A 13650-nucleotide genomic window follows, 5' to 3' on the forward strand; every position below is an offset into this window, starting at 1 on the left:
TCCCTTGCCCTGCTGCATTGTTTCCCATGGCTCTTGTCACCATCTGGCATATGCCATATGTCTTACTTGTTTATTGTAGGGTTCACTTCATCCCCCTTGCCCACATGCACTGGACTATAAATTCCTTACTACAGTGTCCTCACTGCTCTGAACAGTTCCTGGCATTACTACATGCTCTCTTGGCATGTGCTCAATAAATGTTTGTGGAATAAATGAATGGCTATGGTGGTAAATTGTTCTTGTATTTGTCTGGCAAAGGATTTTAAAAAATAATGACTGATGGAAACATGACAGGGTCGTGTTTACTTGATCCTTGAAAAGATCATATTAATTATACAAAGGATTTTGAGCTTCTCTACGTAAAAGAACTTCATACGTACTTTTAGTATATGATGGTGTTCCTTAGTGATGTATACAAAAGGGTTTGTGAAATAGTAATAATAGATACCCTTTCACCAAATTACCACGTAATAAGCTAACTGCTTAACATTTATTTTGTCATTAAGTATCACAATATTCTCATAGAGTAGATTTTATTGCGCATTTTGTTTATGTGGAAATGGAGAGCAAAGAACCTTAGCCACTTATCAATGACCCACCGCCACTCAAGGTTCCAGAGCCCCAAACTGTGTCTGTTGAAGCTACTCCCTCCTTGCAACATTTAGTCGCAAGTAATTAGCAAAGAAACAAATGTCTCTTCCTTTTATGAAACTTCTAGTACAGTTGATACAGCAGATCAGAGGTCTGCAGTGAGTATAGCTGTATACTCAGGTTGGCTGTGCTTAGGAAGGTGACCACCAAAATGACATCTGGATATTTTCCACTCCCAGCTTTTCTTGCAAATCAAATTTGCCAAGAAAATCAGGTAAAGTAATGCTTTTGAAGCTGTCAGCATTCTTTACATCTGAAACAAGTTATGCGTTTTCTATCACATTCATCACCCCCTCAACAAAGATTTTATAATCCAAATGGGAGAGCTATGGGAAGAAAAGTTTGCACTTCTCTTGTGCTGGCAATTTTGTTGGGTAAGATAAACTAACAAAGCTTGCTCTTCAGACCCTATCTGAATTTTGAAACTCTCACAGACGCAATTTTCACCCAGGGGTTACCAGAAGGAAGTAAAGGGATTGTTTATAAACCAGACAAATATTGCCGGGAAGGGACTGATGGTGGCTGTACGGTGAGATGGCCCTTTGCAGAGCTATTCTTTCAGCTTCCCCCACGCCGATTGCCTGATGTCAGCCATGACCTTGGATAGCTGCGCTTTTGGAAACCATTAGAGGGAGACCCTCCAGCTTTTGCACCTCTGGTGCATGGCGTAATTATTGATCCCACTCTGCTACACTTCGCTGAAATGTATGTGCTCTGCACTTTTACAGAGGTCGTATCTTCCCCATTTGGAAAACTCTCTCTTTCCTCACGTGCCCAAGCATCATGTGTTTCCTGTCAGCACCACTTACAGAGAGAGGTAAAACGGATGAGAAGGAAGACGGAAAAAGTCAGCACTCCGCAAAGACTATGCAATTTCTTAGGTGCAGTTCCTAACAGTTTCTTCAGTACTGCGCGTGGAGGTCCCTTCCTGTCAACAGTTCTGGGATGGGTAAGCAGATTCTCAGGGTGGCTGCCGGGCCTTCCTCATCTCCTTCAGCCAACGTAAAACGATCCGATTTGAGAAATGTTGGGCTTCAGCCCCACAGGCACCTCAGGTCTTGATCTTAATTATGGCAGGGAGCACATAATGGGCTGCTCTCCAAGATGAGTTCCAGTCTGACCTAGTGCATTTGAAGACTTTGTAACAAAAGGTGGTGAGCTCATTAACATATAGATAGAGCAGAAACAAAATTCAGACTAACTCCCTTGTAAGACTTCATCCTCCGACCTCAGTCTAGTTTGGAGGCAGCCCATTCAGGGAAACGTAGATCCGTCATAGACCCAGTTTTCCTCATCTCGGCAGAAGGGATAGAGACAGGTACCCAGAAACCCTATTTCCTAAGTAGGCATTCCTGTTTTGACAGCTGTGCAGTAAACCACAGTCCTGCGTCGGGACTCCAAAGCCTTGGTCGCTAGGCAGGGTCATACCCACAACACTGCATTTCTTCAGTGCAGGGTCAGTGGGAGAAATAGTGTCACCCTTCCTGAAACACTACTTTCCTTCCTTCGTTACCAGATCAAAAATAATAATAACAACAACAACCTAGTGAACAGACCATTTAAACATAGTAACTTTAAAACTCTATTCATAAAGTAAAAACATTATTAAGTATCTACTGTATGTGAGACATTGCATAAATTTCTGGAGTGATATAAAATACAGTACCATCTTTTTCAAAATCTTGAAATTTTTGGCGGGGTTTGGGGGAGGGGAAGGGGGAGGACGCAGACATTGAAACCAGAATTGCCGAGCAATGTTTTGTCATGTCGTATCTATATCTGTGAACGTTGTCCCCACACCCTCAGTTTCATCTGTGACAAGCCAAGTTCTTCGTCTTGACAAACAAGATCATCCATGGTCTGTCTAGTCCAGTCTGCTTGTCCAACCTCATCTTTCCCTTTGTCCTGCCTGACATCTTCTAGTCCAGCATCAACTGTCTGCCAGCACTTTCCTCGATGTTCCACCCAGGTTTTTCATCTCTATTGCCCTTTCTTTCTATGAAAGAGAGCAGAGACGTCTGAAACATTCCGCTGAATAAAGGCCCACGGACTAAGACAGGAGAAACAAAGTGAGGTTGTTTATGGAGAGTTAAGTCTATCCAGAAAAGTGCTGTGGTCTTTATTGAGAGGGCAACTGGGAGCCACTGATGGTTCATGAGAAAGAGAATTACATAGTATCATACTTGGTTTTGGCAGCACTGTGGAGGATGGTTTAAAATTCATTGTCTTAGAAATCCAGGAAAGAGTATTTCAAGAGGAGTGTCGCCTCTGTGAACCTGGATGGAACTGAGAAAAGACTACTTGTAGGCATGGAACCAGCAGGGGTGGAGAGGAAGAATAAAACGTGTGACCAGGGGAGGGCAGGAGACACCAGAGGGATGGAGACTGCAAGTGAACTGGAAGAAGTAACTTTGGAAATTCGTGTAGATTCTTTCCTCTAAGAAAGGAGGTCAGAAGGAGAAAATCTGAGGTGAAAGCAGGGTAGAGGAGATTTAATATTGATAATTCGGTATCAAAGTAGGGTATCTTTTATATTCTCATTTAGGGAAAGACAGGTCTGATGATGACTGCAAAGAGAACGAGGGGTGGGTTCTGAGTTTGGATAGAGTAGGAAGGGTCCAGGGCAGTGCTGTCGGAAAGAAGAGAAGGAGTCAGTGTTCAGTTAAGAACTGACACCACACCCGTGGGCTCTTGCCTGAAATACCCTATCGTGACTTTCTGTTTCGTTTTTGTGGAGGCCACCGCCACGGTTCCAGGTACCTACTGCAGACCAACGAACCACCCTTATATTATATTCACGATCTCTGGGTCGTAAATCAGGACACAGCTTGCCTGGGTGGATCTTCTGCTCCACGTGCCACTGGCTGAGGTCACTCCGTTTATTCAGCCGGCGGCTGACGGGCTCTGGAGTGCCCAAGCAGGCTTCACTCTCGTGTCCGGCACTTTGGCGGGCATGGCTGGGAACTCGCACACCTGCGTCCCTCTCCATGCACCGGGGAAATTTTGCATACGGTCCCACCAAGGTTCTCCAGACTTCTAACACGGTGGCTTGGGAAAAGAAGCAGCCAGCCGGGCTGCAGGTCTGGGACTGGAAGCCAGCACAGAGCCACTTCCACAGTTGCTTCTTGGTCAAAGCAAGTGGAGAGCTTCTCTGGGGAAGGGAATTTCAAGGGCAGGACCTGCAGCCTACTTCTTGTTGGAAGGGGTGTCAAAGCCCTTGGACTACCTGTTTACTTTCGCCAAAGCGTTAGTCATTGTCTAACGTGTATTTTTCTCCTGGATCCCCCACTGGAACACACAGAGCAGGAAGTTTTTCTGTTTTGTCCCAGGGGTCTGATACATAGTAGACACGTCCTATTTGTCACATGGATGATGGGAGAATGTAGACAGGAGAGTGGGTAATACGGGAATGAAGTGCCCAGGGCTGTGGTCTTCCAGGGAGGTAGGGAAGAACATCAAGAGACTGCAAGTTCATGGGTCCTTCCACATACCTGCACGAAGGTTGTAGCACTTCCCATCAGCCACTGTGGCTTAGTAAGGCTTTAGCCTCCAGGAAGAAACCCTATCAGCCTCTTTAGCACACATGCTCCAGAGTCCTAGTGAATATGTTTATGTTTATTCCAACGGGAAGCCCTCCTTCAGTTGCATTGACAAGTTACCAATTAATCGTGTGGTTTGTAGGAGTCTTCATCTAAATATCATAGACTGGATTTGCAGTTCAGGAATCCCTCCAAAATTGTGTAGACAGATGTATCATCTTAGGAGAGGCCCTGTGGGTTTCATCAGTCTCTCAAAGGGAGAATTGACCCAAAAATATTACAAAGCACTGTCAGAATAAACTATATTTGGATTTTACCTTTTAAATATGAAAGCCGTCTTTCAAATACTATGAAGAAAAAAAAATAACCTGAAATAGAAAAAAAAAAAAAAAGGCCACTTCTAACACAAACTAAGGCCACTTATGTAGCAAGCAAATTGATGCAATACTATTTAATGATTCCCCCGGAGCTATTAAGTTTGATTTGGTTAGTGGCATGTGAACCTGCAGGGATTTACAGGTAAAGTTATTCTACCTACAAAGAGAAGCCATAGCATTGTGTCAAAAAGTCACTTAAAAAGGAAAAAAAAAGGTATTAGGGGAGACAGACTGTAAAAAGGTATGTTTCTCAATTAGTGCTTAAAAGCCTCTGATTATAATGTGGTAATTTATTTTTTCTTAAAAAGAATCTCCTAAGTGTATTTTAACAATTGAACTAAAATTATAACTCCATTATTTGAAAATACTTTCACATACTTTTCTTTCCTCCTCTTTACTCACTAAAAATAAGAAGTTTTTTTTTTAAGCTTATGCTTGTCCAACTTTTAACAATATACCAATATAATGGGGATATAGAGGGTCAAGTATTTTAAAAATTGAATAGTTTGGGGGCACCTGGGTGGCTCAATCAGTTAAGTGTCCGACTCCTGATTTTGGCTGAGGTCACGATCTCACTGTTTGTGAGTTCGAGCCTTGCATTGGGCTCTGTGCTGACCTTGTGGAGCCTGCTTGGGATTCTCTCTTTCTCCTGCTCTCCGTCTGCCCCTCCCCACTCTCATAATAAATAAATAAACTTAAATTGAATAGTGTATAAATTGAAGTTATAAAGATATTAGGGAGATTATATCTAGAAACATAAAATCTCCAGATAAGCTAATGTAGGTTTAAAATGGTTCATAAATATTAAGATGCAAAGGACCTTATAAAGTTTTGTTCATTTCCTTATTTTTATATGTGAACTACCTAAAGGATATCACTATTAGCATTTCTTGTTACTTGTTATGACCCAGTTTTACACAGGCTACAGCTACATCTCAGCCCTTGCCGGATTCCCTTCTCAATGCCCGCATTATGTGAAATGAACAATCACTGCATGAGATCACCCTTGACTTCTTTCCAGTCACACGGATCTGGTACCCTCATCTTCTTAGCTGGAATCTCAGATTCTAGAACTTTCTGGGTCATATAGCCCAGGTGGGAAATGCATAGATAAATACACTTACACAATCTGTATTCTGATTCAGGCCTTGTTCCCAATCCATAGCTCAAATCCTATGTTTCCCCTGTCTGCTCAAAAGTCTACTCCATTACTCAAGATTCTCATGATTTTCCTCCAAGATAATACCTTTACCTCATGTTCCTGATGCTAAACTACTTTATTTTTTCTTTCGAGTGCTGCCGGGACAAAACTCTGTATAACAGTCCATTTTCTTTTCAAGTGCCAGTAATGGCTTCTCATTGCTCAATGAAGCAGTACTGTGCCTCTTCTTTCTCTCCTACCAACGCATAGGTGACATGACCAGTTAGACAAGGATGAGTGAGAATGAGGTTGCAATTTATGATTGATTAATTCATAAATAAAGATCCAACAAAAGAATATAGGAGAACTTTTTTTTTTTAATTTCCTCTAGTTTAGGATCCAGGATCCAGGAGTCAACTATGTGAAGATACAGTGTTAGTAAAATATGCACAGTGTGAGTCTGAGTCTGATACATAGTACAGAAGTGAACGGCTGTATTATACTTCCTGGGTCACAGGAATTTGTGTCCAGTTGGCTCTGGATCTAAATACGTGTGATGTGTGTATGCAAGTGGTAGAGAGACTTGATAGGGAAGCAGCACTCTGGTCCTTGCTGGACATTTGCATAAGCGTAAGAATTGCAGGGGTGCCTGGGTGGCTCAGTGGGTTAAGCAGTGGACTCTTGGTTTTGGCTCAGGTCAAGATCTCCTGTTTGTGGGTTCAAGCCCCGCATCAGGGTCTGCAGCTGGCAGCACAGAGCCTGCGTGGAATTCCCGGTCTCTCCCCATCTGTGCCCCTTCCCGACTCCTATTGTCTCTGTCTCTCTCAAAATAAATAAATAAACTTAAAAAAAAAAAGAATAAGAATTGAAGGAAGAAGGTGTGCAAACTCTATGATCAACCTGTGGTCTATCAGTCACCAACATAGGCTCACTCGCTCAGTTGGGACAGGCTCTTTCCTTGGCCCCCAAAACAGTAAGCTTCCCTTCTCATCTCTGTTAATGCTGTCACTCTTCATTTGAGACATCCCTCTGTATCTTCTCCACATAGCCAAATCCTTCCGTTCTACTTCGCATTTCATTTCAAATGCCACTGAGATGAGTTCCAATTCCATTTCATTCATGGTGCCATCTCTAGCTTCTTCATACTGACCTGTCTCTTCTCGGAACTTCTGCACACACAGTGAATAATGGCCACTTCATACGCACTCAGTTTCATCAGTAGAGAACAGGGAACATGTTTTTAACTTGTTTTCTGTCTTACATGCCGCCTAGCATAGTTCTAAGAGCAACAAACAGCCTTTGGATGATTGTTTTCATCAAAGCTCAGTTTTTCCAAGAAATTATTAAGCTTTGGGATTGTAATATTTGGAAAGAGCAAGAGAGAAATACAACCATCATAAAACCACAGAAGTTAAGACCTGAGAGTGATATTAGACATCATCTCTCTCGACCCCCTCAGTTGATGCACCGGGGTATGCAGAATAACTTGGTAATTTCCATCAAGCTAACCAGTAAACTAGTGACAGACCCAAGGCCAGATCAGGACTCCAGCCCTATTCTAATGCTTTTTGCTAAGCTGGACTATGGTCTAAAGTACCTCATGAAAGGCAAAATTGAAAAGATTTTAAATATGCTTGCCTTTTGAAATCGTACTTAGGCATGCCTTCGTACAAGCTGCAAAATACGTAGTTTGAATCCTAGTGTAGCTGACACTGTTGGCTGACTATCCAGTACCCTTTCTTCCTTTATTATTACGTCAGCGTATCCACACAGAAGCGCAGACAGCCCAGAGGCATGGGTATGTGCCCCGATGAAATCTGAAAGCTCTCAGTCCTCTTGGTGTTGAATCACTGTGTGGTACGGTTTTTTTGTTTGTTTTTTGTTTTTTTGTTTTCGTTAATAAGATACAATTGTGCAGTCTCTCTCTGCTGGTCAGGACAGCAGCATGGTGGGTGCTGAGGTGTGGGCCTCACCGGAGCAGCAGCCGGATGGGCACCCTGGCCATCCGCACACAGGTCGTGGGGCACCCGGAGGTGTTTACAGTTGAGGAACGGTTGAAGAAATGACGCCTCATATCCAGCATTTGAAAGGAGCACACAGTAAGAACTTACTTCTTACAGACAAGAAGAAAAAAAGCTATTGGCTGGTGACACTTCATGTTCAAATGATCTTGCCAAGCGTCAGGCGCTGGGAGTGGGGATCTTTGGTTTGCTGAGGAAACAGCCATGCTAGAAAAGCTAAAAGTTGGCCAAAGCTGCGCCACACCCTTGGCACTCTTCTGTGGTGATGGAGATGTGAAATTTGTTCTGGATTCCGCTTTTTTGGAAGGTAGACGCAGAAAGGCGTACTTTCATCCAATGACCAGTGCTGCAACCATGGGATTGAGCCCTGAAGACTTTCCCACATTTGTGAAGAAGACGGGATATGATCTCCCGGTGCTAAATTTTGGTAAAAGCAACGAATTGGGCTGGTGTTCAGAATATGTTTATTTCTGAAAGCTGTTTTTCTTATTTGTAATTTCTTAAAAAAAACATTAAAAGTGACAAGAATATTTTAAAAAAAAAAGACAGAATTGAAAATCTGCTGGGAAATGACTACCTATACAAATAAAAACAACAATATCTCTGTGTGGAGAAGGTTTTTGGATCTTTATCTCTTTGCCCTTTTTGTGTCTGGAGTTCAGATGTGATACTGGAAGCATAGGAGCCATCTTGTGATCATGAGGATGAAAGCCACAACCAAGGATTAAGAACAGTGTGATAGAAGGAATCCAAGTCCTTGATAGCATTCATGAGAAGCTGACCCTGTCCTGAGTCAACTCCAGACTTCTAAATAAGAACTATAAATCCTTCCTTGTCTAGTCCATTAGTTATTACATTTTCCTTTACTTTTGTATAATAACAGCCCACTCCCCACCAAAGACATAATCACAAAATATGTTAACATGCAGGAGAACTGGTGACCTCGTCATTCATATTATTTGACGAGGCACTTTGACAGTGGCTTTGCTGCAATGGAACTTTTCAGTTCATAAAAGCATAACTATTTTATAAAATGGCCTAAATATGCTAAGCATTTATCCTAAGCCCTTTAAATATATCATCATCATCATTGTAGAGACTGTGTGAGGAATTCATTGCTATCTTCTTTATAAGGAAGAACATTTAAAGCAGTTGCTTATCACATAGTAAGTGATAAACGTCCCTGTGATATGTATGATCGTGTTTTGTCCATTGGTCACACCACATAATAAGCCATGTGAAATGCAGTTGTGTTAATTGATGTACTGTTTTAAAATTTAATATAGTTGACCAACAATCTTGTTTTCTTCTCCAGAAATGAAACTTTAAAACTATAGTAAAAAATACAGAACCTGGGGGCGCCTGGGTGGCTCAGCTGGTTGAGCGGCGGACTTCGGCTCAGGTCGTGATCTCGCGGTCCGTGAGTTCGAGCCCCGCGTCGGGCTCTGTGCTGACAGCGCAGAGCCTGGAGCCTGCTTCAGATTCTGTGTCTCCCTCTCTCTCTGATCCTCCCCCCATTCATGCTCTGTCTCTCTCTGTCTCAAAAATAAATAAACGTTAAAAAAAATTTAAAAAAAATACAGAACCTGGATGATACATATGTAACCTAGACAGAAAATTAAGTTGTGAAGTTCTGAAACTGTTAATTTGATAGTTTTGTGAAGAATTCATCATAGAACTGATTTCATTTTTTTCTCCGGCTGGAGCTTGGCATTACATTGCGCTGGTAATTATTGCAGGTGTAGAGGCCTCAAACGAACTCAAATGTTACATTCCACAGCCCTTCAGCATTTTGACACCAGGTTCTTTTAAACTGGAATAGCTTCTAGACTTGCTTTCCTCTTACAAAAACATCATCTAGGTTTAGATTCCAAAGGGCGTAAATCCCTAAATCTTTCAGGTAATTTGTGGTTTCTGATTCTTTATTCTCTAGGAATTATTTTCTTCATTGTTCCCTCAGAAAACAAAAGCGAGCATGAAAAATGATAAAGGATGCTCCTAGATAAAAGGAGTAAATATCTATGACAATCAAATAAGACAATTGAATACTCACACCACTTAAATTGCCAGTAATTAGGGCATCTTTTTTAAAAAGGTAATTGAAAATCTAGTTTTATCAGCTCAACTGAGGAAAGTGGTATTTTGGAGTCAACTGTAAATGTACATCAAGGTAAAAAGTATCTTTCATTCTCTCATTAACACAAGATAATTGAGACAAAACATTTTTCCAGTTTGAACTTTCTGCATATTTTCCACAGTAACATGGAGAAACTCAATCATAGCTTTCTAGATCAGATTCAGATTCTTTATCCAATGTTCAGTGCTTTGGATGAGAGAGTAAAAATTCTCCAAATTTGTAGTTTTACATGAAGACTTCTGGAAAATGTAGACTATGAACCAAATCTAATACTGATCAGACTAATTGATGATTACCTTGTGGATAATGTGCTATGAGGATCTTTACTGAGATCCTTTCTGAAAGTACTTTATACCACCTTCACTGGGTTTTCATATATTCTCCATAATACAGTTTCACTTGACTGAACACATATTATGTTTTGGAGAGGCTCCATGAGCTCCAGTGCAATTGTTTTAGAGGTAATTCCTGCAAAGAGGAGAATCCCAAGTCCCTAAGAGCCCACATCACTATAGCAATCCATTCTTCTCTGTTAGGGAGATGTGAGCTGTAAGACCTCCACGGGTTATCAGCTCAGTGGAGAGACAGTATTTGTAAGCAAGAAACAAATACAAGTAAAATCGGAAACAGTCTATATCCACAAGTTAAACTGGGTGACACAAATCAGAAATACAGCCAGACATCAATGGGAAAAATAGTCATTGTAGTCACAAATCCTGGGACTGGACACCCTGCCCTTTGAGTTTATCCATTCATGCACCCAGTACTCCCTAGGTGACCACTGTGTGCTAGGCACAGTGTTAGACTCAGAATATAACACGGGACTGTGACCTCAAGGAGTCTGCAATCTAGTCCAGATGGGAGGGAAAAACCATGTAAATGAGTGGTTGTGGTGCAAAGTGAAAAATCTACTCCAGAGAAATGTATAGCTCCCGAGTGTTAGAGAGGAGGGCGCTTCTAATGCAGTGACAATATGGTGAAGAAAGTGCTGAGAATAAAGATAAGTAATTCATTAATTAAAGAAATATTGCCTTTGGATAAAAGCCCAGAAGTGGAATTTCTGGATCATATGTTAGTTCTATTTTTAATTTTTTGAAGAAACTCCATACCGTTTTGTATAATAGCGGCACCAGTTTACGTTTGTACCAATAATGCACGAGGGTTCCCTCTTCTCCACATCCACTTGTTATTCCTCGTCATTTTCAATGACAGCCATTCGGACAAGGGTGAGGTGATACCTCATTGTGGTTTTGATTTATATTTCCCAAATGATAAAGTGATATCCAGCACCTCTTCCTGTACCTGTTGACCATTTGTGTATCTTCTTTGGAAAAATGTGTATTCAAGTATTCTGCTCATTGTTTAATCAGATTTTATTTTATTTTATTTTATTTTATTTGCTATTGAGCTGTATAAGGAAATGCAAATAGGATCTCAAAGAGATATCTGCACTTCCATTGCAGCGTTATTAACCAAGATAGGGAAACAACCTAAGTGTCCACTGGATGAGTAGATAAAGAAGGTATGGAATGCATACACGATAGAATATTGTTCAGCCGTGAGAAAGAAGGAGATCCCGCCATCTGAGAAAAACATGGATGAACTTTGAGGGCATTATGCCAAGTGATATATCAGAGAGAAAGACAAATACCGTACAATAGCACTGATACGTAGAATCCAAAAAAAGCCGAGGAGTAGTATAATGGTTACCAGGGACCATGTAGGGGATAAATGGGAGATGCTGGTCAACGAGTACAAACTTCCAATAAGATGAATACATTCTGGGCACCTCGTGTCCAGCATGGTGCTTATAGTTAATAACACTGTATTAAATACTTGAAACTTGCTAAGAGAGTCAAGTCTTAAGTGTCCTCACTACAAACATAAGGTAGTTACGTGATGTGGCGCTGTTAGCTAATACTATGGTGGTGATTTTATAAAATATCAAGTCAACACATTATACATCTTAAAATTATACCGTGTTTTATGTCAATTACATCTCAATAAAGCTGGAAAAATATATTTAGTGAGCATCTACTCTGTGTGAATTCTTACACAGTTTTAATGAAATATGCTAAATGCTAGAATAGAGATAAAGTACTTTGTGAATTTTTTTTTTTAAAAGGAAAATTCACTAAGGCTTTAGGAAAAAGGATTTCAAGTGAAGGCTCCATTAAGGAGAAAACTACTGAGCTAAATGCATTTTTTGATAGAGAAATTAAAGAAGATCATCAGAATAACAAGCACAGCAATGTAAAAGGGCATCAGTGTGGGGAGCAGAGGAACTCCACTGTGTCAAGACCAAAGGAAGCAGGGAGGAAGGAGGAGAAAGGGAGAGGAAGTAGATGGAGCTGGAAAGTTAAATTGGGGTCAGATAATTGAGGTGCTGTAGGCCAGCTTACGGAAATGCTAAAAGTCAATCTGGAAGAGGTTGATGTGAAATCCATGAAAATGAAGGATGCCTTCAAGGAAGAAAGAATACATTAAAAATAGAGGAGCTGAGAGTAGAGAAAGACTAATCCACTTCCTTCCATAAATTTACTTAGGGAGACCAGAAAGAATTGCCCACATTAAGTGCTAATTTTACTAGTCTTCACCTATGACACAAAGATTATTGATGCACCATTAGCGGGCCCTGGCATTAGTGGTTTTCCCAGCAGTGGGGATGAATTTGCACTAAATGTCAAGACTGCCTTGTTATCACCTTTTCAAGAAGGCTGGAAGTTATTAACAGTTGTAGGCCAGGGCTCAGACACAGACAAAATTCGGAAGGAGGCAAAATTGTTTTTTAGCTCCCACCAAATTTGTAAATAGGGAGAGAGAGAGAGAGAGACAAGAGACAGAGAGAAAGAAGAGAAAGGGCACAGAACAATATTCCTTTGGATTACAAATCTGTATATATTTCAAGGAAAATATAACCTGTTTCTAATTGAAGTAATTATAACCCATCAACACTTTGATTTGGCAAGAAATACTGGAACCCTGACTAATTCCTTACAACTTCTTTTCTAAACCTCCTTAAATCTTTCTTGTTTGTAGTAAGAATTCATAGCTTGCCAGCTGGGAATCTTAGAGAGATTTGAGTTTTGTTCCTGGCATTGGGATGGCAAACTACATTCTACCACTCCTAATTGTAAGAGAGACAAGATTCTTGTCAGATCATTCTGAATATAAGGCAATTATGCAGGAACAGTGATTTCTGAGAACACAAATGCACAACTGTGAGCCAGTTTCATTCTTCTGAGATGTGCGTCAGAGGGAAACACGGAACATGGAAAGAGTTTGCTAAACTAACAATGAGCAAAACCCTGTAAAACAGCTACTTTGATTCTTTTAGACTGGCTGGCTGCCTAGGAGGTGACCTTGGGCAATTTCAGAAGCAAAGAAATAGAGATTTGAGCCAGAAGGTGGTGAAGAGAGAGGGCAAGTAGTAATGTATTTCTCAGGAGAAACGGTGAACACTCCTCAGTGACCAGGAACCGGTCGCACAATATTCATGTGTAATTTTAATATGCGGGAGTGGAACTATTGGTCATCAAAATATATGTGGCATTTCAATTTAATATTTATTTTCCATTGATGATTTTGCAATATAACGTTATTTTCACCCACATTAATGAATGTTGACAATCTATCAGTTCTAAGAATGAGAATAAAAACATTTTCGCGTGTATTCATCTTTAAATTAATTTATTAAAAAGCTCTTGATATTCTCTAGATATTCATGTCAGGGACAACTGATTTTAATTTGTCTTTTTGAAGTCTTCTCAGAACATTCATTAGG

At 40.7% G+C, this 13650-nt stretch overlaps 1 pseudogene; it reads left to right on the top strand.

The window, feature by feature from the left end:
* Positions 1-1721: 1721 nt before the first annotated feature.
* LOC124521242 (prolyl-tRNA synthetase associated domain-containing protein 1-like) lies at positions 1722-8203 on the top strand (annotated as a pseudogene).
* Positions 8204-13650: the final 5447 nt, after the last annotated feature.

This window comes from Lynx rufus, unplaced genomic scaffold (assembly GCF_022079265.1).
Source record: "Lynx rufus isolate CCGP_SWC_20201006 ecotype Redwood Valley unplaced genomic scaffold, mLynRuf1.p SCAF_3, whole genome shotgun sequence".
Lineage (NCBI taxonomy): Eukaryota > Metazoa > Chordata > Mammalia > Carnivora > Felidae > Lynx > Lynx rufus.